Consider the following 25583-nt stretch of genomic DNA (forward strand, 5'->3'; position numbering starts at 1 on the left):
AATTTTCCCATATACTGTGAAAAAAATCTCACATGTTCACAATCAATACTTTTTAAAACTCAGGAAACTTCACAAACTATTACATTACTGCAGTTTACTGCCCTGGTTACATACAGATGAACCTCCTCTTACCAGGATTACTTTTTCTTGGAATATACTCAGAAAACTAAGACAGTGTAGAATTTGTTAGGTTCTTAAAATCAGATTTCATATTAAACACATAAGTGTTTAATAGCTGTAAGTTTCTAATTAGGTAAGTGTATTTTCAGTTACTCTAATGGAAAGAAAGCCCTATTTCTTCCTTTCACTTGCACACTTGTCTAAAGTTTGTTTAAAAAAATCTTATTATTCAAATGACCAGATGATACTTTATCTGTGTGTCTAAACTAACATATTTGCCCTCTCCTGACAGCTGAAGACTCAGAATGGTAAGAAAACATGTTTTTTTAAGTCTGATGCTATAGATGGGCTATTTTGTCATCACTAGAATGGGTGACTTTTCCCACAAAATAAGATTAACATGCCCCAAATCCTGATCTAATGGTGATCTACTACCACTATCAAAAGAGGAATGCTACCAGTTCCCGGAGCGGGAAGGACACCTGAACAAAATTCTGCACTGGCTACTATGTTAAAATGTTGAAGCTCATTAAGCTGAGCAGCTGTTTAGTGCTACCATGTTCTCACCACCCATTTGTAGCCAATAAAACCAGTCATTATTGTTGGTTTCATATCTAGGCTCGCTCTTTGCCCTTATCCATCACTCCTGGCTTGTGCAAACTGATCTCTGTGTGCGCAATATAAACACTTATCCCTTTTCCAGCATGTTCCTTCCCAAGTTATGGCAGCAGAGGGAGAAGAGGCATGGGGAAGGAGAATGACACACCACCACAATTCAATTGTAAACACTTCCATAAGGAAAGATCCAAGTATTGTCTCTGGATTCATTATCCACTGACACGTCACCGTCGAACAGAGTTACAGACCCTGCCTGGGAAGATGCTTCCCCCATGATTCTGTAGAAAGGCAGTGACTCCAAAGCTGAGAACAAAACCAGTGGCTGTGACTGTCACAGCACAGCGATTGCACACAGCATGCTGCTGGCAGCAGGAATTTCAGCTGGAGATGTAGGCACAAAGCTGTATTATCCCTCAAATGCAAGTGATCTGATAATTTAGCTTCATGACCACCAGCCCACTCACACACAGTAAAAAGCTTTTACACCCATGTAAAAGCAAACTCAAGCAAATTTAGCAAGAAGTGGCACAGAACTCATATAAGACCTACAAGTGTGAGCCAAGCTACTGTAATCAGTTTCTAGTGATTATACACATCTACTGAGAATTTCTGTACTTTAACAAAACCTTATTTCTGCATGTTTTAACTTTCAATCATTTTTATACTATTAATGAAAGAGAAGAAGACACAAGGGAGTGTGATATATCAGGACATACCCAAGGCATTTACTGAGGAAGAAATCAAGTGTTCTACTAAGCAGGCTTTTTTTTTTTTGGGAAAGAGAGAAAAATAAAGGAACTGGCTCACAAGAAATGGGAAAATTCATCCAGATTTTTGGATCTGGGAAGCATCCAGGAAAGAGTCCCAGACATGCATGCTGTAGAAATACAAGGTTGAAATAACTTCACAGAAATTAATTTACTGTTTAATGCATGGAGATTTAAGTCCATTTATAGCAGAAGAAAGTTATTTTAAAACTGTGACCACAGATATTACTGACATTCTCTTTATACAATCATGGAAACCTGAAAGACAAGAAGTATATTCAAGTTATGATAAAATTTTCCATTACACATTAAGGCACTATAATCCCACCCAAAACAAAGGATGGGCCATATGTAGCTGTTGAACAAGAGAACAGCAGAGAAATCTGGTGTATCTGAGGTTTATTTTTTTGCAGCAGTTAAAATGTGTATTCTGCTACTCAGATGAGTGAAGGAAGAAGTGTCATTATTTAATTAGCTGAGTGTTTGACTGGACACTACCAAATTCTGTCCCTCTTTGCCATGGGGGTTCTTTGTGATGTCAATTAACTCCCTTAAAGCACATAGTTTCAAAGATGATTTCTGCTTGTCCATTTCTTAGATAGCCAGTTTGAGATACTGTTTGTGACAAAGAAATGCACTGAGTTTTCAAGTATAATCAGCCTCTAAACATTTAAATATGGAATAAATAATCTTTTTTTACTTGATCCATCTGGATCTCTATTTGAGAAATAGGACCTATCCTCTATACCAGCTCCCCAAGACAGAGCCAAGAAATTATTCATGTCTGTGCAAAAGATACCAAAATGAGAGGAATAGCAAAGTGAGTCAAGAAATGCATATTCATGGCACAGGACCTCAGCCACAGTAAACAACACCAAATAATAGAAGCTGCTGTGTGAGGATGGGATTCTTACAATAAAGGTTGTCAAAGGTGAAAGGACATAATAGTATGAAAATGACTGAAAGTTAAAACATGCAGAAATAAGGTTTTGTTAAAGTAGAGAAATTCTCAGTGGATGTGTATAATCATTAGAAACTGATTAAAATGATTTAAAAAAATTAATTCAGAACTCAGTCCAAGGCAGGGGATGAGAAGGGCACTGATCAGAACTGCTGCCATACCAGGAGCTGCTTAGTGTCACCAGCACTGACTGTTACCAGCCCCAGCTGTTTCAGCACCCTTGCAGGAAGAACAATTGGTAGGTCCATTAGGTTCTCATCTGCTGATTCCCACTGTGATTTTATAGAAATACTCAGATTTGTGGCATAAAATCTGAGCTCATTAATAGAATTGCTACCTAGGGATACCATTCTGTGATACATGGCAGAAAGAAGTTTTACCAGGAGATAATGGAGAACCCAAAGAAAATTACTGTGTAGGCATAGACCTATCAGTGTATGATCAAGTGTGCCTGACATGGGATAGAACAGATTTGCTGCAGTGAGATATTATATTCATTAGCTTAAACATCTTTGTCTATTGTTTGGAAAATATCCAACAAACTTTAGCAGTACCACAATAGAAGTTATGCTGGTCAGGGATATTCACCACTGTATTATCACCTAGCCAAAATTTAGCATACAGGCTTCATCCAAGATTTAGGGAAATCTAAGAACTTATAATGAAAACATAGTATTTCTTATAAACCAAGTATTCAACAAAAATCTGTTGGTTATTTTTCTTTTAACTGTGCACACCCCACTTAACATAAATCTTGTGAAGCATTAATACCTAAAATACATAGTAGTTATTTAAATTATGACTTGTTTTAGCAACAGTAGATCACCCAGCCAAAATTTAGCATACAGGCTTCATCCAAGATTTAGGGAAACCTACAAATTTTAGTGAAAACATAGTATTTCTTATAAACCAAGCATTCAACAAAAACCTATTGGTTATTTTTCATTTTAACTGTGCACACCCCACCTACTAGAGGAAGTTGGAAACATAAATCCTGTGAAGCATTAATACCTAAAATACTTATTTAAATTATGACCTGTTTTAGCAACATCCACAAACTACCGTGAAACAGTGAGAAGAAGCAATGAGAAGAGGCAGATATGAGACTGACTGACTCTTGACTAGAGGCAGGTACAGCACAGTCCTGTTCTGAGCTGCATGGCCAAAGCCCAGAGCAGAGGCAGTGGCTGCACAGGGACTTGCTGTGCTTCACAGCAGTCTGACTGAACCAGACTCTGCCACAGCAGCCGCTTTTGAGGCGACCTTTACACTGGCATCAAAAAGCACCACAAGAACAAGAATATTACAGTGGGTCTAGCAGTGGGTGTGCAGGAAATCCTGGCTGCTAGACAAGGGTGAGAAGAAACAACACACACAGCAGCTGCTTTAGGGACGTACAAACATCAGACCCATTTAAAAGTGTGCAATAAAGCAGCAAACAAAATGCAGTAGCCACTCAGTGTTTGTAAGCACTTGGATGATAACAGCAGTGGTTATGTCTTCATTAGTGGGACCCATAAGGCTTATGTGGGTGATTCAAGAGGTAAGACTCACTATCACAGGGTTGCTGTTTCATGAATCTTACAGGGCTAAGGAGATTATTTTATTACCTTTTTTTTAAAAAACACTAGTAAACATTAGAATTTTTTCATGAATGTAATGGCAAATTTCCTATTCCTATCCTATTATTGCACACAATACCTTATGAAAGATAAGGGAATTTTGATAGTTTTAGCAAAAGAGATTTTAAGAGGGATTTGTAACAGGAAAACAGTATGGCCTTGTAAAAGGAAGTTTCTCTTCCTGTGCCTTAAAGGTGACATAATAAAGCACAACCATGCTTGCTTTAGCTGTTCCAGTGTCAGGCATGAGCTATGGGAATCTCTGCAGTGAGAACATGAGAGTCTGGGTACAGATAACAGTGTCCTGAAGGCAGGAGGTTTGTTTGATGCAACAGAGAAAGGCAGCCAGTGAAGATTCAAAGATTGAAGCTCAAAGCCAAGCAAGAGGCAAGGAGAAGATGCTCCAGCAAATGGGAATCCTGGAAACAACAGATGAGTTTTATGTGTGATGATGCACAAGAAAGCATCTTGGAGACAGAAATACATCACAACTGCTCTGCTGGTTTTAAGGGAAAGAACTGGAGGAAAGGCAAGGATTAAGGCAAGGAATGAGAGAATAAAGTCATTGAAGGTAGGTAAGATTTCTAGGGTAAATTGAATGGTATATTCACAGGAAGCAAGAAATCCTGTATCCATAAAAAAAGAAGGAAGAGATAGCAATAGAGAAGGGAAAGATGAGGCAAGAAGAGCAGATGGGCACATATTACTATATCATACTGGCATAAGATCAGCAGAAATCTGCACACAGAAAAAAAAAAAGACCACAGGGAAAGGATTGACTCAGAATCTGTAAAGATGGGTCTGCACATATGGAATTTAATTACACTAGGAGGAAAAAAAAAAAAAGGGGAGAATAAATCCAGGGTGTTCACGGTGGAAGAAATTGCCTAGATCATCAGACTTCCATCAGAATGGTTTTGCTAGAGAAAGGACCTTGTTGGGAGTGGATCAGGACTGGAAAGTTGGCAATAATAGACTTACAGGGAGAGGCAGAGCAAAAGGTTTTGGAATGAGAAGAGCAAAATACAAGAACGAGTTCAGTAGAAGTAATAAACACTGAATTCATGGAAAGGCTGGGGGAAAGCAGGCGAGGACTGGCAATGTGATGGTTAAAGCTGGAAACTAAGCAACAGAGAATGAGTAATGTTTCACAGAGAACAAATCAAAAGAACCTCGGTGAATGAAAAAACAGAAAAACAGACATAAGTTGAATGAGTATGCAGGAGCACTAAGTTCCCAACATGAGAAAAAGTCAGAAAAGGATTATAGAAGATTCACATGAATCGTAAGGGAGTTCAGAGGCAGCAGCTCAATGAAAGCACGAGAGGAAAGAGCAACAAGGTGCAGAGAAAACATTGAAGAGCAGGTCAAAATGGAAGAGAGGAAAGCAGTACAGTGGAAGAATAAAGCCAATGGTTCTCATGGTGGGAAGGACAAGGAAACTTCAGCATTTTTGTCAGGTTATTAACCTCACAACAAGACAGTCATGGATTAAAATGCTGTTCCTAATAAGAGAAAGAGAGTGTCAATATCAGCATAAAAGGCAGGGCTATCAGCAGGAATTAATGGGGTAGGTAGGGTAGAGAGTATTTTCCACCCCTAGGCCACATGTAAAATTAACCATATGAACTATGTCAGAAGGTATCTACATCAGAACTGTGGATTTTCTAGGTTTCTTCTTAAGAACTCAAACATTGTTTTATCTGCGAAAAGGAGATGAGAAGTGGAAGAAGTATTAGACTGCAGTCCAGGGCCAAAAAAAAAAATCCCAAGAGGCTAAAGAGAATCCACGATGTTCTCAGCAGTGTGACTCATGGGAGAGGACTTGGATGCTACCAAGCACAGATTACAGCTGCAGCCTACGCCTGGTCTCATTCTGCTTCTCTTTTGAAATTCAGAAGCTTTGACAGTCGTACACTCCTGCTGCCTGCAAGAGCTTCAGCAGGTACATCTCAGACAGCTGAGCTGTTGTTGGAGCCACTCTCTAATTCAAAGGGCCTTTTTTATAAGAGGAATATGAAGGAAGTTACCCGTGTTCTGGTTTTGATATGAAATTGCTTTATGCCAAACACAGATATATGTTACTTCACAGAAAATTACTCTGCAACCAGAAACATTTAAGTATAACATTGTACAATGGCCAATAAGCTCCTTCAAAAGCCAAGCCAAGCCATCGTTTTGCCAGTTAGATAAAGTTCTGTAGAGACCTATAGAAACTAAGTTATTTTTCACTCAAAGAAAAGCAAAAAGACCTTGGTATCTGATGCATCAACTTCTTTAGCTCCCATTTTTCCTTCACTGACACCTCCCCCTGAACAAAACACCAACACAAAACCCCACCACCAACTAATTGCTGCTGCCAGAAAGAACCTAGCATCCTTTTGAGGTTTAGCAGCCATGAGGATTTCTCTTCAGTCTCTCCTTTCAATTCTCTCCCTCTGGAGGGGTGATCACAGCCTCCTCACAGCCCAGCTGCAGTTGCTGCAGTTCCACACCCACCAGCACACGCACAGGGATCCCAGTCACTCCCTGCTGCCTCCTCACTCCCGATTGACTCTAAGCAGCTTATGGTGAACATACAATGAATATTAGAGGACACTGGTGGTTAAATTCTTTTCATCAGACTTTTAAAGAAGTCTTTTAATAAGCAAGTTGGTCATGGATAGAGATGCAGGTTGCAGATTTGAAGAGGATGAAGGCCTGATTTATCCAAAAAGGGAAGCTAAATGTGCAGTGCAAACATCTCTAGCAATAGTCTCAGTGTGTTTTTTACCACTTGTGCTCTGAAGAGTTTAAGCTCCTTAGATAATGTTAGGTCTTTCGTCTTATTCAACCTTGCTTTTCTACTGAGATGAAAACTCTTTCTAAATGAGGCACTAAATGAGAATGTAAAATGAGTTGGAGGAACTTAAGCAATTATGGTGAATTGGCACCCTATGATAAGTGACACTTTGGGGTGAGGGCATTCGTAGTTCTTCCTCACCAGAACCAGTGACAGTATTTATTAAGAGAAAATAAGAGTGAAAACATTCCAAACCCTGTGAAGTGCTGTGGCTGTGATCCACTTACCATTAAAAGTAATGGTTTTGTTGACTTCAGTCGATTTTGAAATGAACCTGTATTTGGTTTTGAACAGGATGAAAATAAAAACAATGTATTTAACAACACTGCAAGCAGGATACCAAAGTGCCAGCAATAGAAACTGTTTTACTGATGAAAATTTAGTATTCAGTGCATGATTCATACTCTCCATATATTGGAATATCTACGGTGAGAACTTCTGTAAGAATAGATACAAAAATAGTTTAATTTTCAGCTCCCTGCTTTTGTATGATCTCAGCATGACTGTATTTCTAGGAAATGCTGAAGCATGATCAGTATCATTGTGTTTCAACATTAATTTCTTGCTCTGTGCACATGTTCCCAGCCTGGCTTCTGCAGGTATTCACTATGTTTGTTCCTAGTTTCATCAATCTTGGAAGAGCAGAGGCCAGATCTGACCACATCCATTTTGAGTCATGCTATGACAAGACTTGGTTGGATTTATTCATAGGGCTATACTGATCCTGTCAGAATAGTGGATGGCTTTCATATCATTCCAAGAATAGATTTTTTGTCTATAAAACAAATACGAAACATTAGGCATTGTATATTGATTACCATTAATTACTCTTAAAATGGATAAGTAACAAAATAAACAGCTAAATTTGAGGAAGCCTGTGTTGATTTTTAATCCAGGTATTTACTTTCACGTAGGAGTATCATGATTTAGATTTAGCTGGGTAAAGTTGTTATTTTTCAGCCTCAAGCAAGCTTGTAAATTGTTATTTTTTCCCAAACCTGAAACATAGGAATGATAGATGGATTTAATTTTGTTATTAAGGATAAACCAAAATCCAGTAATTTTTCTTGAGGTTTTATTTTTCATTCTTAACTGTACTACTACTAGTAATATTAGAAGGTGTAGCTTCCAATCTTGTTGCACATACTGGTGATCCATTAACACTACCAGTACTCTTCTATCTATACATGTGTGGAGAGAGAGAGAGGGAGGAGGGTCATCACTGCTCCTGTTCAAGTTGTGTTGCATGTAAGGGCATTCTCATCATTCAGATATTTCCTCCCTCCTTTTTTTTTATTCTCTGCAGTCCTGCAAACTTCCTAGTCATGCAGCCAATATGTCTATATTTTTACTTATCCTTTAGCCCTTCAATTCTGTCTCTAAAAAATCCATCCCTCTCCTATTGCACAAATTCTCCTTTACTGAGGTCAGAAAAGTTTCCTTTTTCTATCACACCCTAACTGGACTTGTCTCCTCCTCTTTAAGGTACATAGAAGTCAGCTCACCATTTTGGGGCCCTGGTAATCTCATTCCTTTTGTTTGAAGCAGGCTATTGAATCATGTTTTGAGAACTGATGGGTTGATTTATGATATTACACACATGATCTACTGTTACTGTTAACAGCAATACCCCCAAATTTTGCCATTTTTGTCTGCATGAAGCTGTCCTATCAGCTTATGGGAGAGCCTCACTGACCAGCCAAATGTACACCACCACCCTCACAGCACAGATTTAACAGCAGCTCTCAGGTAGTTGCTTTTCCATTCCTTTTACTCTCAGTGACATCTCTTCTTGACTCAAGAAGCTGCAGCACTAAAATTATCTGAAAGCTGAAAGGTGCTAATCGAGCCTTTAGTTTATTCATTATTCAGCAGTGGATCCTTAGTTATTCATTTCTCATATTACCAGGAAAAAAATACTTCTGGTGACACTCTAGCCTACTATTAAGATGGCACATAAAGCTGGAATTTTATCGCTGATGCCTAACTATTCTAGTTAGCATTCTGCATTTCACACAGATGAGATATGCAGGAAAAAAGCTGATGACTCACCATTTTATTTCTTTTTGCTCACTAAAAATCTACTGTTGATATCATTTTAGAAGCAGCTCTGTTAAACAGGCACAGATCTGGGACATGAAATAATGCATATGGTGCAGGTTACCCACAGCACATCCAGCCTTCAGCAGAGGGGATGGACATGAATTTCTCAGCAAGCCACATTGGGTCAAAACAGTGCAAAAGCTATTGCAGCTGTAGGGATTCCAAATCCACCTTAAACTCACAAAGCAGATTTACCAAGGGGAGAGGATGGGAGGGAAATATCCACAATACACAGCAGAACAATAATTCATCTTGAGGACTTCATTAAAGGATGACAAGGACATCTCTGAGGGCACTCAGCTGGCTGGGGTGAGGTGTGGGGTCTGCATTTTCAGTGATCTCAGATACCACTGGTTAGGTATCACACTGTTCCTTGACCGATAACTAACAGGATAATTGTGCCTAAAAGCACAGCTTTTGTTATGTTTTGGTTCATTTACAGCATACCTCAAGACTTTTAAATTGAGATTTTGGAATCAATATTTTAACTATGAAAAGGGACAGTGCCTTTTAAAGCCATCTCTGACTTTCAAACAACTTTTGCATCTCTGTTGTAGCAAGGCTAAAAAATTCCTCCTCAAGATGCATCTTAGTAGTAGGAGAACAACCCACAATCTACCCAAAAAAGCTACAGGCATTCCAGAAAACAAGACACATAAAATTTCTTACTTCTCAACTCCGGGAAAACGCTCAATAAGGTGTCTCCCCATCTCTGCCAAAGGCACAAAAACAGACAATGCTACAGAGCTCCCAGCTGGCTTAGCTTTCAGCCCAAACCCACCTTATAGCAATCCCAATTTGGTTGCAATCTCTTCCAGCTGGCAGCAATCCCATTAGGATGCAATGCCACTGACACACACCTACTGGCAGTCCCCTCATCCCAAAGAATATTTTGTGCCAATAGCTCAGGAGAAATAAACCCCAGGTTGTGTCACCTCTCTGCTGGCTGAAGGCTCAGGGCAATAGGGAAACCTCCAGTAAAAGCTCTAGGTAGTTTTGCTCAGTTAGACACAGGACTGGCACTGAACAAGTCAGTACATTGTCATCATGGTACTGTTTGTGTCTCCTTGGGTATTCTGAGAACTCTTTTTTTTTTCAGTTCATAAGAATGAGGTACAATTTTGGGTTGTATTTCAGATTCTTATGTGCACTCTTAACTAGTTCTCTGTACAAAAATAATTTTAACTGTCCCTTCTCATTTTTTGTGTTGATTGCAGGAGGGAGCTCATTGGTAAGGGTGACATTTCTAAAGGATTTTGCAGAAGTTAAAAGGAAGAGCTAAGTCCTTGACCTCTTGCACACCTGTATTATTTTCTGAAATCTTTTCATCTTGACCTTCTATTTCTTGTATAAGTGGTTGATCACCACTTGCCTCTGACTAATCCCAACAGAAGCTTAAGAAACTGTAGTGAAAAATTGTATTTTCTATGTATTTTGTGACTAGCTAACTCTGAAAAAACATATCCTTTTAAATGACATCTTAAAAATTATGGAATCTGTAATTGATGGTTCTGATAATAAGATGCAGACATAAAGTAAACAATGAGATTGATGTACTGTTAACATACCTCCATCAACTATAAATCTTTGCAACATAGATAAAGACACATCATAAATGCCATGTCTCAGAAATTCCATTTGCACCAGATCTCACAGCTGAGTAAGAACAATGCTGCATAGATTGACAGCATTCCATCTGGTCTCCTTTAAAACAAACAATTGACTGTTTTCTTGAATTGACTTGTTTATGTAAACTTTCAACGAGGTCTGTGAATAATTCTTGACAGGTTAATCATGAAATCATAATGTATCCAAAATGCAAGGCTATAGTTGTATAGATAAGCTTTGATGAGTTACAGCCTCCTGTCATTGGAGGTATCCAACAACACAAAGAAAATACTGACTGAAAATACCTGGAGACTGTAATTGTTCTGCTCATTGAGAAGTTCCCCCATCACTTGGTAATTAAATCTACAATGTTTAAAGGTAGTCCCAGAGTTCCATATGCCTGTGTGCCCAATCTCCCCTTCAAAGCACACTTTTACTACAATGGCATCACCCATTTCTTCCAGATCTATTCTGCCTAAATTCTGAATTGGAATATTCTGGTATTTTCTACTTGGGGTTCATTGCCTTCAAGTATCAGAAGGCACAACTAGAAAAGCAACATAAAGTAATCAAAAACACACAGAAACTCAAACACTTCTAGTCTTAATCTGAGGGAGAAAGGCATTTTTGTGATCCAGCCTTTATTGTAAAGCCAGGTTGGGGCTGCCTAAGTTGCAGTGTGAATTAGAAGTTTCCAGGTATGATCCTAAGAGGCCACAATATCAGTGGCTGTTCTTGGTTTCCTTGACTGCAGAAGTGGGATAAGGGTAGAATTGCTATGCCATGGATACAGCAAAGAGAGAGGTTTTTCTTGTCACAGACCAGAGTAATATCCTCTGTAAACATTTAATTTTAGTTTATAACCCGCATGTGCTGACAGAGAACAGGACTGTAAGAGATCCAATAATTCAGTTCTTTGTCTATATGGTAGGTTATTTCTGTTATTACTTTATAGAAGTTTTAACTTCTGTTATATAGAATTTGCACCATTCAGGACTGCAGGGTACAATGAGGCCTCTCTGGAAAAAGGGCGAATTGTCATTTTCAGTGTTAAAAGTCACTGGTTCCTACCTCTTCCTGATGCTACTTGATACTTTAATTTGTTTAGACCATTGTATATTTACTTGACCTGTAAGAGCAAATAATATTGTGCTGATATAATGCTGAACTGCACATCAGCCTCAAGTCTTGCCACATTTAAAACAATTGTTGATCCCTTGAACCTAGTAGCCAAAAATTTGTTCCTGTAACTTAAAAAAATTACATAAAGTCTTCAGTATTCTATTGCTTTTTGTGAGCACACATGCAAAAAGCAAACTTGACACACCTGTGTAATCACAGCTATGAGGCAAAGTTCAGATTTGCTTTCAGGAACATTGACAGCATGAAACATAATCAGAGGACTTATTGCACATCTAGTCAGGGAACAGAAACAATATGATAATAGAACAATTGTTCAAATTTGGAGTAGGCTAGCCTTAGAATTTTAAATACCTACATAAATGTCACTGAATTACAAATTAAGGTGAGTTTATCTGTTCATGGACATAGATGGATTGAAAAAGAGATTAAAAACATGTCTCTGAAATGACTGATTAAGGTGAAGTCCTACCATTACTGAGCAATATAACATGGAAGCTCAATAGATTCTTAGCAATGGTAAGAATATATGAATATCTTCCCATCACAAAATGGCTTCTGCTGTGGTACCCTGAACTCTGCCAAATTTAAAAGGTCAGGCACAGAAAGGCATCTTGAGAGAAAATCTTCTTGCCAAGGCCTATTGCAACAATCAACTTGCTGGCAGTACTGAGAGATGCTCCTGTGCAGTGGTGTTAATTCTGGAAAATTGTAGTTTGTCATGGATTTGGTTAGCATCATATGCATTAATCTATTGAATTGAATGCTTTAAATTATATGGAAAATATTTCCTGTAGTTTAGGTTTGAATCCTCTCCTGTAACATAAACACTAGAGAGGAGCAACAGCCAATATCCTGGTCTTTCTTTCCTCATAAAACAGCAAAAAAACCTCCCAAAGTCTAATGCATATATATATATATGTATAAATAGATATTATACATCCAAAAGAAATCATATTTTGTTAACATATTCCAGTATTTGTATTATATGACTTGAGCTGGTAATATTCAGAGACAAAACTCTCTACTTGAAAAATCCAGCCTAATAGCTCAAATTGTATTATCTTCAGAAAGATGTTCCCTTAGCAGGTAGGTAAGTATCCTTTTGAATCATACACACTTTTCTCTTTTAAAGCAAGGACTATAATAACCAGGTGCATGCCCCCTCTGAACAGCAAGCCCTCTCAGAGCTAAACACCCAGCTGGGCTTTTGTTACTGTGCCATGACACTGAATTGTAATCAATTCAGCTCCACTGTGTTGTTTCCTTCCACAACACAACTGTGTCAACTCTATTTGTACATCAACACTTGCTATGCTGCCTAATTGTATTTGCATTCGTGCGGTTTATGAAGATAAAGGTGCTTATTCCACATTGTCTGAGCAAGGTTTGAAAATATAGAAAGCAGGCACAGAAAATCAGTAGAAACACACTGGGAATGTGTGCTAGAATACTGCCTAGATCTCCAGGAAGAATTGATAAAAGATTTGGATTGCTGGGCTGTTCCAGTGAAGCCTTTCCAGTGCCATGACCAAACTGTTGTTTGGATACTCTGAGGAGGAAGCCAATGCCAGCCCAGGAAACAGGGCAGGTAGGGAGGGAATGGCAACTGCATTATGACTTACAAATATTTATGGTGAACCATGAAAATATCTTCATAATTAACTAGTAAATCTTGGTTAAACATTACATTATAGACAGTAAGAGTGGGATTCATCTGTGCAGATTTAGCATCTGCTTGTAGGTGGCTATCTCAGAGCTGCTCACTCAGTGCTTCCCTCAGAGGCAGTGAGAGGAGCTGTCATTTCCAGAGGTCAGCTCTCATTTTCAGAGCTCAATCTCACACAAACGTGGTAGTCAGAAACTAGTCTGGGTGACTCCAATGGAGAAATCTCTTTTTCTTCCACCAGCTCAAAGGGAAGCCTTAGCAACTACTCTGTATGTACATGTCCTTGTTGTGGACGTCTGAAAGTAATGAGTATAATTCCTTCCAACTGCCAAGTCCAGGCAATTACTATTTCATAAATCCACTGTAAAAATAACAGATTAACCAATTGTAGTTCCTATGAAATTATTATTTACTTTCCAGTCATTATTTTTGATGTGTGTGAGCAAAACAAATACTTAGAATCTTTTGGATTTGCCTCTTTAAGTTTTTCTGGCCAAGGTGTTGACTGGTAATCCAACGGGTTATTTCTGCAATGTAGAATCATGTGGAAGTGTTATCACATTTGTCTTTTTGATGTGATGGCTTAGAAATCCAGAGAAGAAACAACTCTCTGGTATAAGGGGCTTAAAGAGAAAACAAAAGGCAAATAGGATTTGTTGGGTAAAACCGTGTTCCCTAATGATTCACTGGGTGTCCAATTAATAATAAAATGGGATTCTGAGGAGAGTTGAGCTTCTGCTGAACCACAGAAAATGCTCTGAGCTGAAGAAGTGAAAAAAAACCCAAAAAAACCAACATATAGAACTGTTGTCTTCTGAATTTTTGCCATGTGTTTTGTTAGTTGTGAGTTTAAATGTATTTAATAATAACCAATGTTTGAAGTCTGGGTAGGATGGAAGAGATGGCCCCATCACCAATCTGTTCCTTCCATCCAACTCCACCAGTGCCTCTCAGTGTTAAGGAAAAGCAACAGTTCACAGAAGAGTATTTTCTCTGTAGCCTTCATGTCAAGGGTTAAATTCTGTCCTTGATTCCACTTGAAAACTAAAACAACTTAAATTGTTAATATGTATCAACTCCTGATTCAATAACAGAATTAATCAAACTGTATTTAGCCCTTCTCTGTCATATTGTCTATTCCACATACCTTAAATTGCCAGGGAACTTTGCAAAGAAGATCGATTTTGGTTGCTTTGCAACAGTATAGTTTTTCTTGGGATTATTCTTTCATCAATGTAATAGATGAAATTTGGACTTCCTAATCACCATTCTTGAATTCTAGAAAGTTTAATAAAAATTCTGAATATAACACACAAAATATAAGTCATATTATTCTCTCAAGTAAGTGAATGGAATCTGTTGTAACTAGTAATTGATGTGGATTCATTCTGGATACTTTGGAGATCACAAGGAACAAAATTTAGCCTTCTTTTTAAATAAAAATAGGATAATTCTTCTCTGTAAGTATAAATGTGGTTTTATGCACATAGGCCAAGATTATGATTTTTAAGGGCCTTTGAATAAGTTTTCTCTTAGGAAAAAGAAAATAGTTGATTGCTTGTGTAGATTACTGCTGTTACTGCTGAGGGTGGGTACTGTCAACCTTAACATGGGAATAACACTCCCATTTTCTCAGTAAAAAAGCATGATTCAAATAACTGATAATTTATGAATTAGTTTACTGAATTTGTCATTGAACCTGCGACCTCACTGAAACCAACTACAAAACTGTTCAACATTGTTGCTCCTAAAGGCAAGGGAGAACCTGATCAGTGAAACTGTGTGTGCTGGGTTCTCTCCAACTGAAATAAGTGACAAAACTTCCAGTGACTCCTGTGAAAGCAGGGCCAAAAACTTCAGCAGAAATAGTCAGATTCAATTCTCATTTTCAGTTACATAAATCTAAAGAATCTCTTCTGAACTAAGTGGGATTACTGTGATTTAACTCAAAGGAATTGAAAGTATTTTTCTTTAATTCATGGAGGGGGAGAGAGAAAAAGGCGTCATTGCTTTGTATTGCCTCACCCCTGTGTATCAAGCAAGGCTGCTGTCAAAATCCTTATCTGCTTAAGCTGGAGAGGAAGAGCTGACTTCACCATTGAAGGATTTGAGCTTTTATTACCTACTGAATTTTCTGTTATCCCCTTCCCCACTGCTTAGCAGGTAGATTCCTTAAGAAGGGACAAATTTCTGTTTCTGTCTACACTTCTTAAAATTTAACATACCTCGTTCCATCAGTGCATAGTCAGAACTGAGACAACCAGAACACTTTCACTTCAGTCCTTCAGAGCTACCTGGCTGGTTATTTTTAGATTATCAACACTAAATTCAAAACCAAGGTCTGCAACTGAAACATGAAACTGTTCTGGAGGCTTACAAAATTCAAGGTAGTACCTGCAGAAGACTTACTCAACTCTTCTCACCAGTGGCCTGTGGAGTGACAAGCACATAATCTCAGCCAGAGGTGTAGCATTCTTTATGTAGCATGCAGAGTTTATTCCTCTCTGTAAGGTCCATTGTCAGAGTGAAATTTCCATGCCTTGCACAGAATTAATCAGCTTTTCTTCCTTATAAGCATACATATGTACACAGAAGGGGTTTCTTCTCTGAAAATGCAATCAGTGCTTTGGTAACAAAAGATAGTATGAGTTTTCCTCCTAAATATGCCTTATAACTAGGAGGTTTTCTTTTGATTACACCTGCCACTGGCTTCTTGAAGACTGGATCTTCATCCTTCTATACACATAGGCCTCTCCTCTGATAATGTCCTTAATCCAAGGGCAGGGATCTGTGCTTTTTGCATGATAGCTTCCAAACAAATGATTTGATGGAGACAGCCACATTAATGGCAAAACACTCTCTGTTCTGCAGAGCTGTGTCTGTTCAGCTGTCAAATCTGTGCCTGTTGAAGAAAAGTGAGGATTTCTGCCTATAACAGCACCTAAGGCATCAGCTCGGACTTCCAACGTCTATATCCATAAAGTCAGACAAAATTTCCCCTAAATCCAAAATACACACTCATTTTTTGCCCCTTTGTGATCCACAAGTAGGTATTCAGAGCACCTGACCTGCTGTTGTAACCTTTATGGATGAAATGTTGATGGCCACCCGAAGGGTGTGACCCACAATGGCGCGAAATACTGAGCCCAAATAAAAATCAATTTGTGGGTGTGAGGCTATCAGAAAATGGATATAAACAAATATAAAGAAATGCTGGAGGGAAATCTAGTGATTTTTTCTCAAATCTTCCCAGGAAAATGTTGAGATAGGTCAGTATCTTGCAGAATAAATACTGCAAGAACACACGTTAAACGGCTTCTACAGTGAAACAGCCAAAAGCAGATCAGATCAGTTCTATGAGCAGAAATTAAACTGACATCTATTTGTCTGCAGCTCTCTCAGCTAACATTGAAGGCTTGGAGGTTTTGTGTATGAAGCACTCACCCAAAATGCAAATGCAAAGATACCAAAAAACTTGTGGTGCACAAGTGCAGATGGGAGCCGTCCACAGGTGCAGATTAATATGAACCCTCCTCATTCCTTCACATGCATGGGCACACACGGAGAGGGAACGCATCCAGGCTCTGCAGAGCCACACATCCTTCCAATGAGCACATGAGACTGCTACCAGGAGCACTTATTACAGAAATTTGGCAGCAGGAGTCTTTTCTGATAGAATGTTATCCAGGCTGCATTTCCCTGGGAGGAGGTGCTACATAGCGTGGAGGTTCTTCTCCCAACAGGCAGAATCTAACGGATTATCTTTCTGAATCATTAAGGGAACACAGCAGATCTTATTAAGGCTCAGCTATTGGCTATTAATGGGTTACAATTTGGGCTAGGAAAGGGAGACCACTTAATTTTTAGAAGAAGGGCCCAAGCTGAAGCAGTAGCTAACAGGAGGCCGGTATCCCTTGAGAAGGTCATTTTCACTGTATCAGCAGCCTGCCTCCCCTTACTATTTTTTGTCTACACACAGCGAAATGTTCCTACCTCACAGTGACACTCATATTTTTTATCCAGCAGAAGCATAGCTTATTGTTTCAAAATGACATCTTTTCCTTCTTGCTATAGAAGTGGGGGGTTTTTTTTGGTTTTTTGGTTTTTTTAAAATTTATTTTGGAAATGTTCATCACTGAACTGATTTAAGAGAGAAGGAAATGCGGAATATTGCACTCACCTCTCCAGCTCCAGGCAGGCAGCCTCCACCTCCTCAATCCATCAGTACAAACGCTCGCATCCACTGACGCCTCTCCTCTGCTTTGGCCCTTTTTCACATCAGCATCTGTGATTTGCCGAGCAGACACACCACGACTGCAGGGACTAGCCCCGCAGCCCCAGCAGGAGCAGGAACCTGCCCTTTCCCATCTTCTCCCTAGAAAACACAACCGTAAAAAGCCGGGCTGTTCTAAAGGCGGCCCTGGGAGCACTTGTCCGGCGGCCCCCCGCGGGAGACAGGGAGGTGCTCCTCGCTCTCGCCGGGGAGCCGGGCAGGGGGAGCGCGGGGCTGGCGCTGGAGGAGGAGCCGGAGCCGCCAGCCCGTTTCCACGCCAACGGCGGGGGTACCGCGGGCGGGGCGGCGGCGCGGCCGGCGGGCGGCTCCGCTCCGGCTCCGGCTCCGGCTCCCGCCCGGGGGGCGGCCGGGCCCGCAGCCCCCGCAGCCCCCGCCCGGCGCGGCGCAGAAGGAGCTGGGTGTTGGCGAGGGGTTTGTGCCTCTTCCCCGGCTCGTACGCTCCGCTGCACTCGCGCGTTACATAATGTGCGGTACAGACGTGCCGCGGGCTCTGCCTCTGCACAACCGCATCCGCACCCGCGGGTCCATGTTCGCTGCAGCGCGGCAGTGCCCGGCTCTGGCAGCGGCAGCGCTTCAGGGTTCATTTCACAACGCGTGTTTTAGGGCGAACCGCTCACATACATGTTGGAAGGATACGGTCAAGGGTAAAGGGAGAAAACACAGTTTCTTTAGTTACACGGAATTTATCTACTGTTTGCTTTCCGCTTCTACCGTCACTCAGCTGCTCTCAGTACTGGGCGTATATTTTTTTTCTGATTTTCCCCTTCTGCCTTTTTCATTTGTGTATGTGTAATTTACTACAGCTTTTTTTTTTTTTAATTAACGATGAGTATAATTTTCTTTTTATCTCATTAATGGATTTACCCCATTCATATTTTACATTTTTCCTAGTGTCTTTTTCCTTTTGGCTACAATACTAGTTGCATTGTTGAATCTGCAGCCCTGATCAAGTAGCTGATTTCTCCCTACACTGCTAATTTTATAAGCTTGATTTGTAACTGATACACTTCTGCTGGAGATAGCAACAGAGACTCACACACAGACGGGATGCAGGCATTTTTTCCCACAATAAAGCTCACATAATTCGAAGCAGAAAACATCTGATTCCTGTAAATGATATCACTTCCAGTACTGATATTATCAGCAGAGCTGTAGCACTGACGAATTATAATAATGAAATAATTCCATGTAAAAATCAGTATACCATATTGAGAAAATTTTCTTATAATAAGGAATCTTAGTTGTCGTTCACATTAGAAGAGTTTGCCAGTACATCTAGACTGGCAAATTTGTTCTAGTAAAATTTGTTAGAAAATAAAAGTCATATGCATAACTTACATTGTTCTCCCAGAAAAACAAGACTATTCAAATCATAATTTTGACCTGCTTTAATAAAAATATTTCTGTAGTCTTATTTAGAAATTTTAGCTTTCAATATACATGCACAAACATCTCAGTGCATTTATAACACCAGATAGTGGTCAATTTAAAACTTTTAAGTGTTGTGTTTTTCATATGTACTCTTTATTTGCAAATGCATAAATCCCTGATATACTTATGTTGGCAAGGGAATAGAATAAAAAAAAGTATCTGTGGTAACTGAGTAGTCTAGATAATAGGATAAAAGAACAATAACAAGGTGTACAGGTTTAATCTGCAATTCCATAAAGAACAAGTAGTTACTATAGAAACTGTCACATTACATGTATCTTTAGCATAGTACTTGATATGTGAGAAAAGGCATCTTCCACACACTAACCAACTGTGGCAGAAATAAAGCACCAAGCACCATCACCCTGGCTAGGGCGATCATCGTTCACATGCTGTCTACAGAGAGAGCAGCTTTAGGCATTTTCCATTGCCAGAACAGAACACCTGCTTTCCTCCAGCTTTGAGGGAGGCACCAGAGCATAGATCAAATGTTGGCAGTGAAGGAATTACAGACATGCAGTACCTGAGTAATGGGACAGGTCTGAGAAGTTTAGGAGCTATTATTTCAACACTATCATATGGAAACTTGCTGTTGATTAATGGCAGAGTTAAAAACCAAGTTGTCCGAAAAATGCCTCAGCAGATATGTGTAAGTTTTCTTCAGTTTTACCTTGTCCTGCATCCAGAAATTCTCAATGAGGGCCTTTCCGCATGTATTGATTGCATTACATGTAGCTAAGGTCCCACAAGAATTTAAAGAGAAATGAGTCTCCAAATAGCCTGGACAGGTGATTAAATGCCAAAGTCAAACAGCACAGAAATCCAGGTCCTTAGCCAGGTCTCCAAATGTTGTGCTCTGTAAATAGACTGAATGCACAGAAATAACTATAGAAATTAATAGTTTGTGTGGAAATACAAAGAGTCATTTTAGAGACCTGTGCAATCTGACTGGATTTCCGTTTCCTCTTCTATGTCACCATTTTTGCCCCAGCAGAGCAGGCTGGAGTTTGGAGGGAGCAGTGTTTGGCTGCTGAGGTGCAGCATCCCAGACACGACCTCCTGGGCTCGTTGGCTGCATGAGTTCCACTCAACTTGCCAGTGCTATTCATTAGCCAAAAGCCAAAGCCTTGCCTGTTTATTGCTGCTTTCTGCTGGATCAATCAAAATAGATGCATTCATACATGTTTATTTTGAAGACAATAGTGCTAAAACAAAAATGTGCTCTTAAGTGGAAAATCCCGTAGGGATTTTTCTAATCAATTACCCTTTATTATACCATGACAACATGAAAATATTTATATGCACACATGCAATGTTCTTGGAGAATGTACATCTCCAAATGATAGAGGGTAAATTGAGAGGCCACATCTGGTCTCTAATAAAAATAATAGAAGACATTTTGTATTTCATTCAATCTTCTACCAAACACTCTCTTTTTAACCAGCAATTGTAGATCTGGGTTAGATATTTATAGACAGGTCTGTGATTCTCTCAGCACGAAGAACTGAACAGAACATTTAAAGAAGAATAAAAGGGCTGTATTTTTATTTTTAACCATTTTTCTCACGTGGAAGAGTTTAAAATAGCATCATGTACAGATGATTGGGATCTGATATTTATATCTATCTGATATATTGTTGCTTTGTATCAGTGACTGTGAGATGGTGGGAAAAAATCATGAATGCACCTTCTATCAGGTGGTATCAGCCTGACCTCATTTGGCTTCATCATTTAGGATGAAAATTCACTTTCTGCCAGGATTTCACCCTTTTATCTTCTCTCGCCCTTCAGGTAACTGAGGGTTTTGCTTAATATCAGCAGTTTACTCTTCCTATGAGAGCAAATCATGGAGACATTTGAGAATGTGAACCCAGACAATACATTACATCTAACATCACAATCAACCAAAAAAGAACTTCTTTAAAAAGAAAACACCAGCCAAACCCTACAAATGTTGAGTGCTTTCCATGCCTCCCTTCACAGTTCTATTGTGTACCTACTGTGTGTGCAGCTCATTGTTTCAGCTGCTGCATCAGCAGTTGCAACTGAAGCCAAGTTGAGAAAAACAAACCCTAAATCCTGCAGCTGGAGGAGAGCTGCTCTCCCAAAGCCCTGGAAAATACCTTGGCTTTCCTGTGCAGGAATCCTTCCACAGCAGCCCTTGCTTATCCCAAGCTTTGCAATGGATCCATGCACTCCTATTCCTTCAGAGCCTCAACTGAAAGCAAGCTACAGTGATACTGTGAAACAAGATCAGACACATAGTTCTTTGTAAAGAGCCTGTTCTTCAAGACTGCATTACTATTTTATTTAAAAAGAAAGGTTAATTAAAACATTCTTTGCTAATTTTTCACTATTAAGGGCAAAGGAATGGGGGGGAAACCAAAACAAAACCCCTCAACGTTAACCCAAATTGGGGATCGCTTAGTAAAGTATACAACAAAAGATCTGTGAAGGTTGAACAGAAAAAAATCATTCGGGATCAAAATACATAAATCTTTGGGAATTACACCAGGAGATGCAATTAAAGAGTGCCAGGAATTTTTTGAAACCAAAGCTTTTAAAACAAATTGTACCAGCTTCAGATCTTCTGTTAAAGTGGTCTGAGCAACAGGTTGTTGGTTATTCTTAGGGCATCCTCTTCCCTCCTGCAATCTTCCTGGTTGGGGGTTTTGCACTTCATAAGAATGATTAAATATTCACTGAAGAGTGGCTTGAAAGTAGATCTTTCTCACTTGAGGACATCAGTAGGCATTTAGTGGGGGTTTAAAATTTTTTGTAATAAACAAACAAAAAGAAATCTATTGATTTCAAATATATTTAGTTTTGCCACTTATGTTCTTACCAGATGAAGAAGTACCAAACTGGGCCCTCAGAATGATTATATATCATTTAATAAATACTTAGGAAAAAATGTTATGGTTGGCCTTCACATTTTCTTGTATCCTTTAAGCATAATTCTAATTCATGTAAGAATCACATGTAACTACAATTTCATAAGGCACTGTTATTTATCTGTTCTATGACCTCCTTGTGTCTGATTAACAGAAATTATTTGGTAATTAAAAAAATAAAAAGGGGGACAATTCTTTTTGAGGACACAAAGGTAAATTTGGGAAGCTATGGAAGAAGAGCTGAGAACATCCAGGTAGCTTTACTATGGGGGCTGCAAATTCCAGTCCAGTTCTTAAAAAATTTGTAATATTGAAGTCAGGACTAGGTAATTGGTTTAGGCAATTGTCCACTTACTCAACATGAGGCCCACAGGTGGTTTTGCATCTACATAAGCTCTGAGAGTTTCCCATCTATCTACCAGCCCACTTATAGAAAGTACAAAGTAGACACAAAGTGTGTTCTCTGTTTCTGTTTAAGAGTGTTTTGAATCCTCTGTCTATAATGTTCCAATAGATGAGCACATAAGTGGTACTGTTGAAGTGCCTGTGCTTAATCTGGCATGTTTACAGAAGCTAGACCTAATATTTTGGTTCAGGTTAAGTAACAGCTTCATTTTGCTGTTGTGCCCAACATTTACTGGGGAGGTACTTTAAAAAACAAATCATCCTCAAAGCAGCCCACACCTTGGCAGGCTTTTATTAAATTAGGGCTTTTGAATTTTTCACTTCTTGAAATAAAATATAGGCTAAAAGACACTGGAAAGCACTGTTGTAAAGCCTCAGTCTGAACAGAATGCAATTTTCATTGAGTACAGAAAGCAGTTTTCCTTAAGAACATGGCTTCCCATGGAAAACATGGAATCTGCAAGTCTGAGTGGAGAGGGGAGGCTCAATCTGCTCTTCCACCCAGCTCCACTCATGTCGTGCAGCCATCTGGGCCTGTGGTTCCAATCAAGATCTGTTTCATCTGCTCTCGTTTCAAACAAAATTGCCAAGCCAGAGCATCTGAAGCAGAAAAGGATTTCACCCACCTGTAGTACTGTATTCTTCTTTTCAGGAGGTTTTATCAGTTCTCCCCCGTCAGTTGTGCTCACTTGGCATCAGTGGAAGCAGAGTGAACTGTAGGATAAAATTGTCTTATTGCAGCTTTGCCAGCAGGCCTGACCAGCAAATACAAGCAGTGAATTTGTCAGCACTACACTTTCTCCAGTTCCCCCTTCTTTGAAATTTCTATCAGGTAATTTTTGAAATAACATAACGCATAACACATATCTCCTGCCCTTCTAACAGTGGAGAAAATGTAAAAATGAAGTGCTTACACAATGAGCCTGAATTCATCTTCCCATTAATTTCTTCCTGTTTTCTTCTGCCACTATTTGCAGTCTTTCAGTCTGTTCAGTTTTCAGTCTGTGCAATGATTCACATCTTCAAAGCAAGGTTATGTTAATTTTCAGGACAAAATTCTTCAGAATCTGACACAATTAATTCTAGATATTTGGTTGCTTTAAGCCTCTCGTTTTTAATGTTTGACAGTAATATAATCAAATCTCTAGAGGAAGCATTCTCATTCATATACCTCTGTTTCTGATGGATTGCCATTTCATTGTCCTATGGCAGTTCAGAGAATACTTTCACCAACTTAATGACACATTTCTCTTAAGGAACAAAATTGAAAAATATGTTTTTTAATGCCTGAGCATATGTGGGGTTAATTCACTGGTTACAGAAGGTGAACCTTAAAGATAACCAGGATGTTCTAATGGTCACTTGGCTGTGTAATGCCATTTTGTAATGCAGAATTACAGTTGCAGAGTTAAACTTCCAGGTATAGAAATTTAAGATAGTTGAGAAAATGTTTCTTGAACTTCATTCCTTTTGCTTTAATTATTTGGCACTCTGCCCCAAAAAAGGAAATGATTCATTTTTCTTTCAACCTATTTTCTCAGCAGAACTTCTGAAAACTTGCAATTGTGCATTGCTCTCACATTAGGGGCTTGTAAGACAGGTGGACTTAAAAGTTTTAAACTCTTTTTTATTAGTGAAAAATGGCTCTGAATTGTTTCTCGGCTGTTCAGCTGACTTGTCTGAAACAAATGTTTGCCTCCCTCCTCCCCAGCCAGCCAGACAATAATCTCTGGAGGAAATGAGCTCTCACACATCTTTACAAACCTCTGTGACAAGGCAGACCTTTCTCCACAGGAATCTCTAAAAATTGCCACAATGGAAGTAATAACCATATGAATGTTTGTCAAACTGATAATGTCATGTTCACCTTACAGCATCAATTTTTCTGTGACTGAAACTTGCTACAAGAACTGGAAACACCTGATGTACGTGCTTGGTATAAAGTACAAAATTCAAGATTTTAAGTCAGTTTTGTGGATGTGCCAGTCCAGGTTCTCTTCAGAATAATTTCTGTCAGGCACAGTAAATCTAGTGCCTTCTGTGAATGCTCTATGTCCCAGTGGGTACTGGTGGAAGCTGAAATTCAAGAGGCTTTTATGGTTAAAGGCTGCACTGCTCCCTCGTAGTCTCATCTCAGAGCTGCACATGTCCATCACTGACCAGCAGAAAACAAGGACAAATTCTGACTTGGAAAATCTGAAATGGGATAGCCTCAGTGGCTGGGGCTCAGCTTTTTGGGAGTAGTTATCTTAAGGTTTCATTTTCTCTACACTTACTGATCTGAGGACTTTGGCAGGAGTAGTGCACATGTCAGATTGTTTCCTTCCTCCATGTATTTTGGCAAAGTCTTCCCTGTAGAGGAAATTAATAAATTTCAGGGTGACATTTCCTTCTTCATCTAAAAGAGCAAGGAAAAACCTCCAACTCTCTGGGTGAATTTTTACAAATTATATTCTTAGATTTTTTTTTTTAATTATAAAAATATTTTGTCAGAGAAATAAAATCCAAGCAATTTCCCAATTTATGTGATCAATCTGCATGGAAGATCAGTGACATGCATGCTGTGTGTGTGTACATTCACAATTTGGGTACATAGGATGACTGTGAGGGTGTCTATAGATGAAGTTACAAACTGAGAAAACTTAGAGACATTTACTTTAGCGGGAGGTGAGAGCACCTGGAATTCCAAAGGGCTAAATAAAACCTCTCTAAAAGATAGCACAGCTTACCTTGCAACTTACAGGCAGACTATCAACAACTTGACCTGGGAAAAAAATTATTTCACCTTCATTTTGATTGTTTGCTTTCTTGTATATGATAACAAGTCAATATAGTTTAGTAAAAGAAGGAAGAGTTGCTTTCATTGTGGAGATTGCCTTCAGATTCCACATGAATGAGCAGCAATCCAGGGTTGCTGGGTTATGCACTATCACAACAGAGAACACATTTCATTATTTCCATCTTTGTTTTGGGGGATTTCCCACTGAAGGATCTGACACTGCCCTTGGCCAGAATGAGGGGTCTGGTCTTGGTCAGTTATTGATCTTGGGCTGTAGCTAGTTCTTGTACAAAAACAGAACCCAGGGTTTATTTCTCATTTTGGATAATT

The 25583-nt window shown here is 39.3% G+C and overlaps 2 protein-coding genes across 2 annotated transcripts in view; one reads left to right on the top strand and one right to left on the bottom strand.

The window, feature by feature from the left end:
• Window positions 1-18006, bottom strand: part of GNAZ (G protein subunit alpha z) — a 50662-nt gene extending 32656 nt beyond the window's left edge. Inside the window, exon 1 of the mRNA XM_030959224.1 lies at window positions 17631-18006. The gene's annotated coding sequence lies outside the window, so the exon portion shown is untranslated. The remainder of the gene's footprint in view (window positions 1-17630) is intronic.
• RSPH14 (radial spoke head 14 homolog) overlaps window positions 1-25583 on the top strand; it is a 71995-nt gene that overhangs the window by 37990 nt on the left and 8422 nt on the right. The window lies entirely within an intron of this gene.

This window comes from Camarhynchus parvulus, chromosome 15, assembly GCF_901933205.1.
Source record: "Camarhynchus parvulus chromosome 15, STF_HiC, whole genome shotgun sequence".
Classification (NCBI taxonomy): Eukaryota; Metazoa; Chordata; class Aves; order Passeriformes; family Thraupidae; genus Camarhynchus; species Camarhynchus parvulus.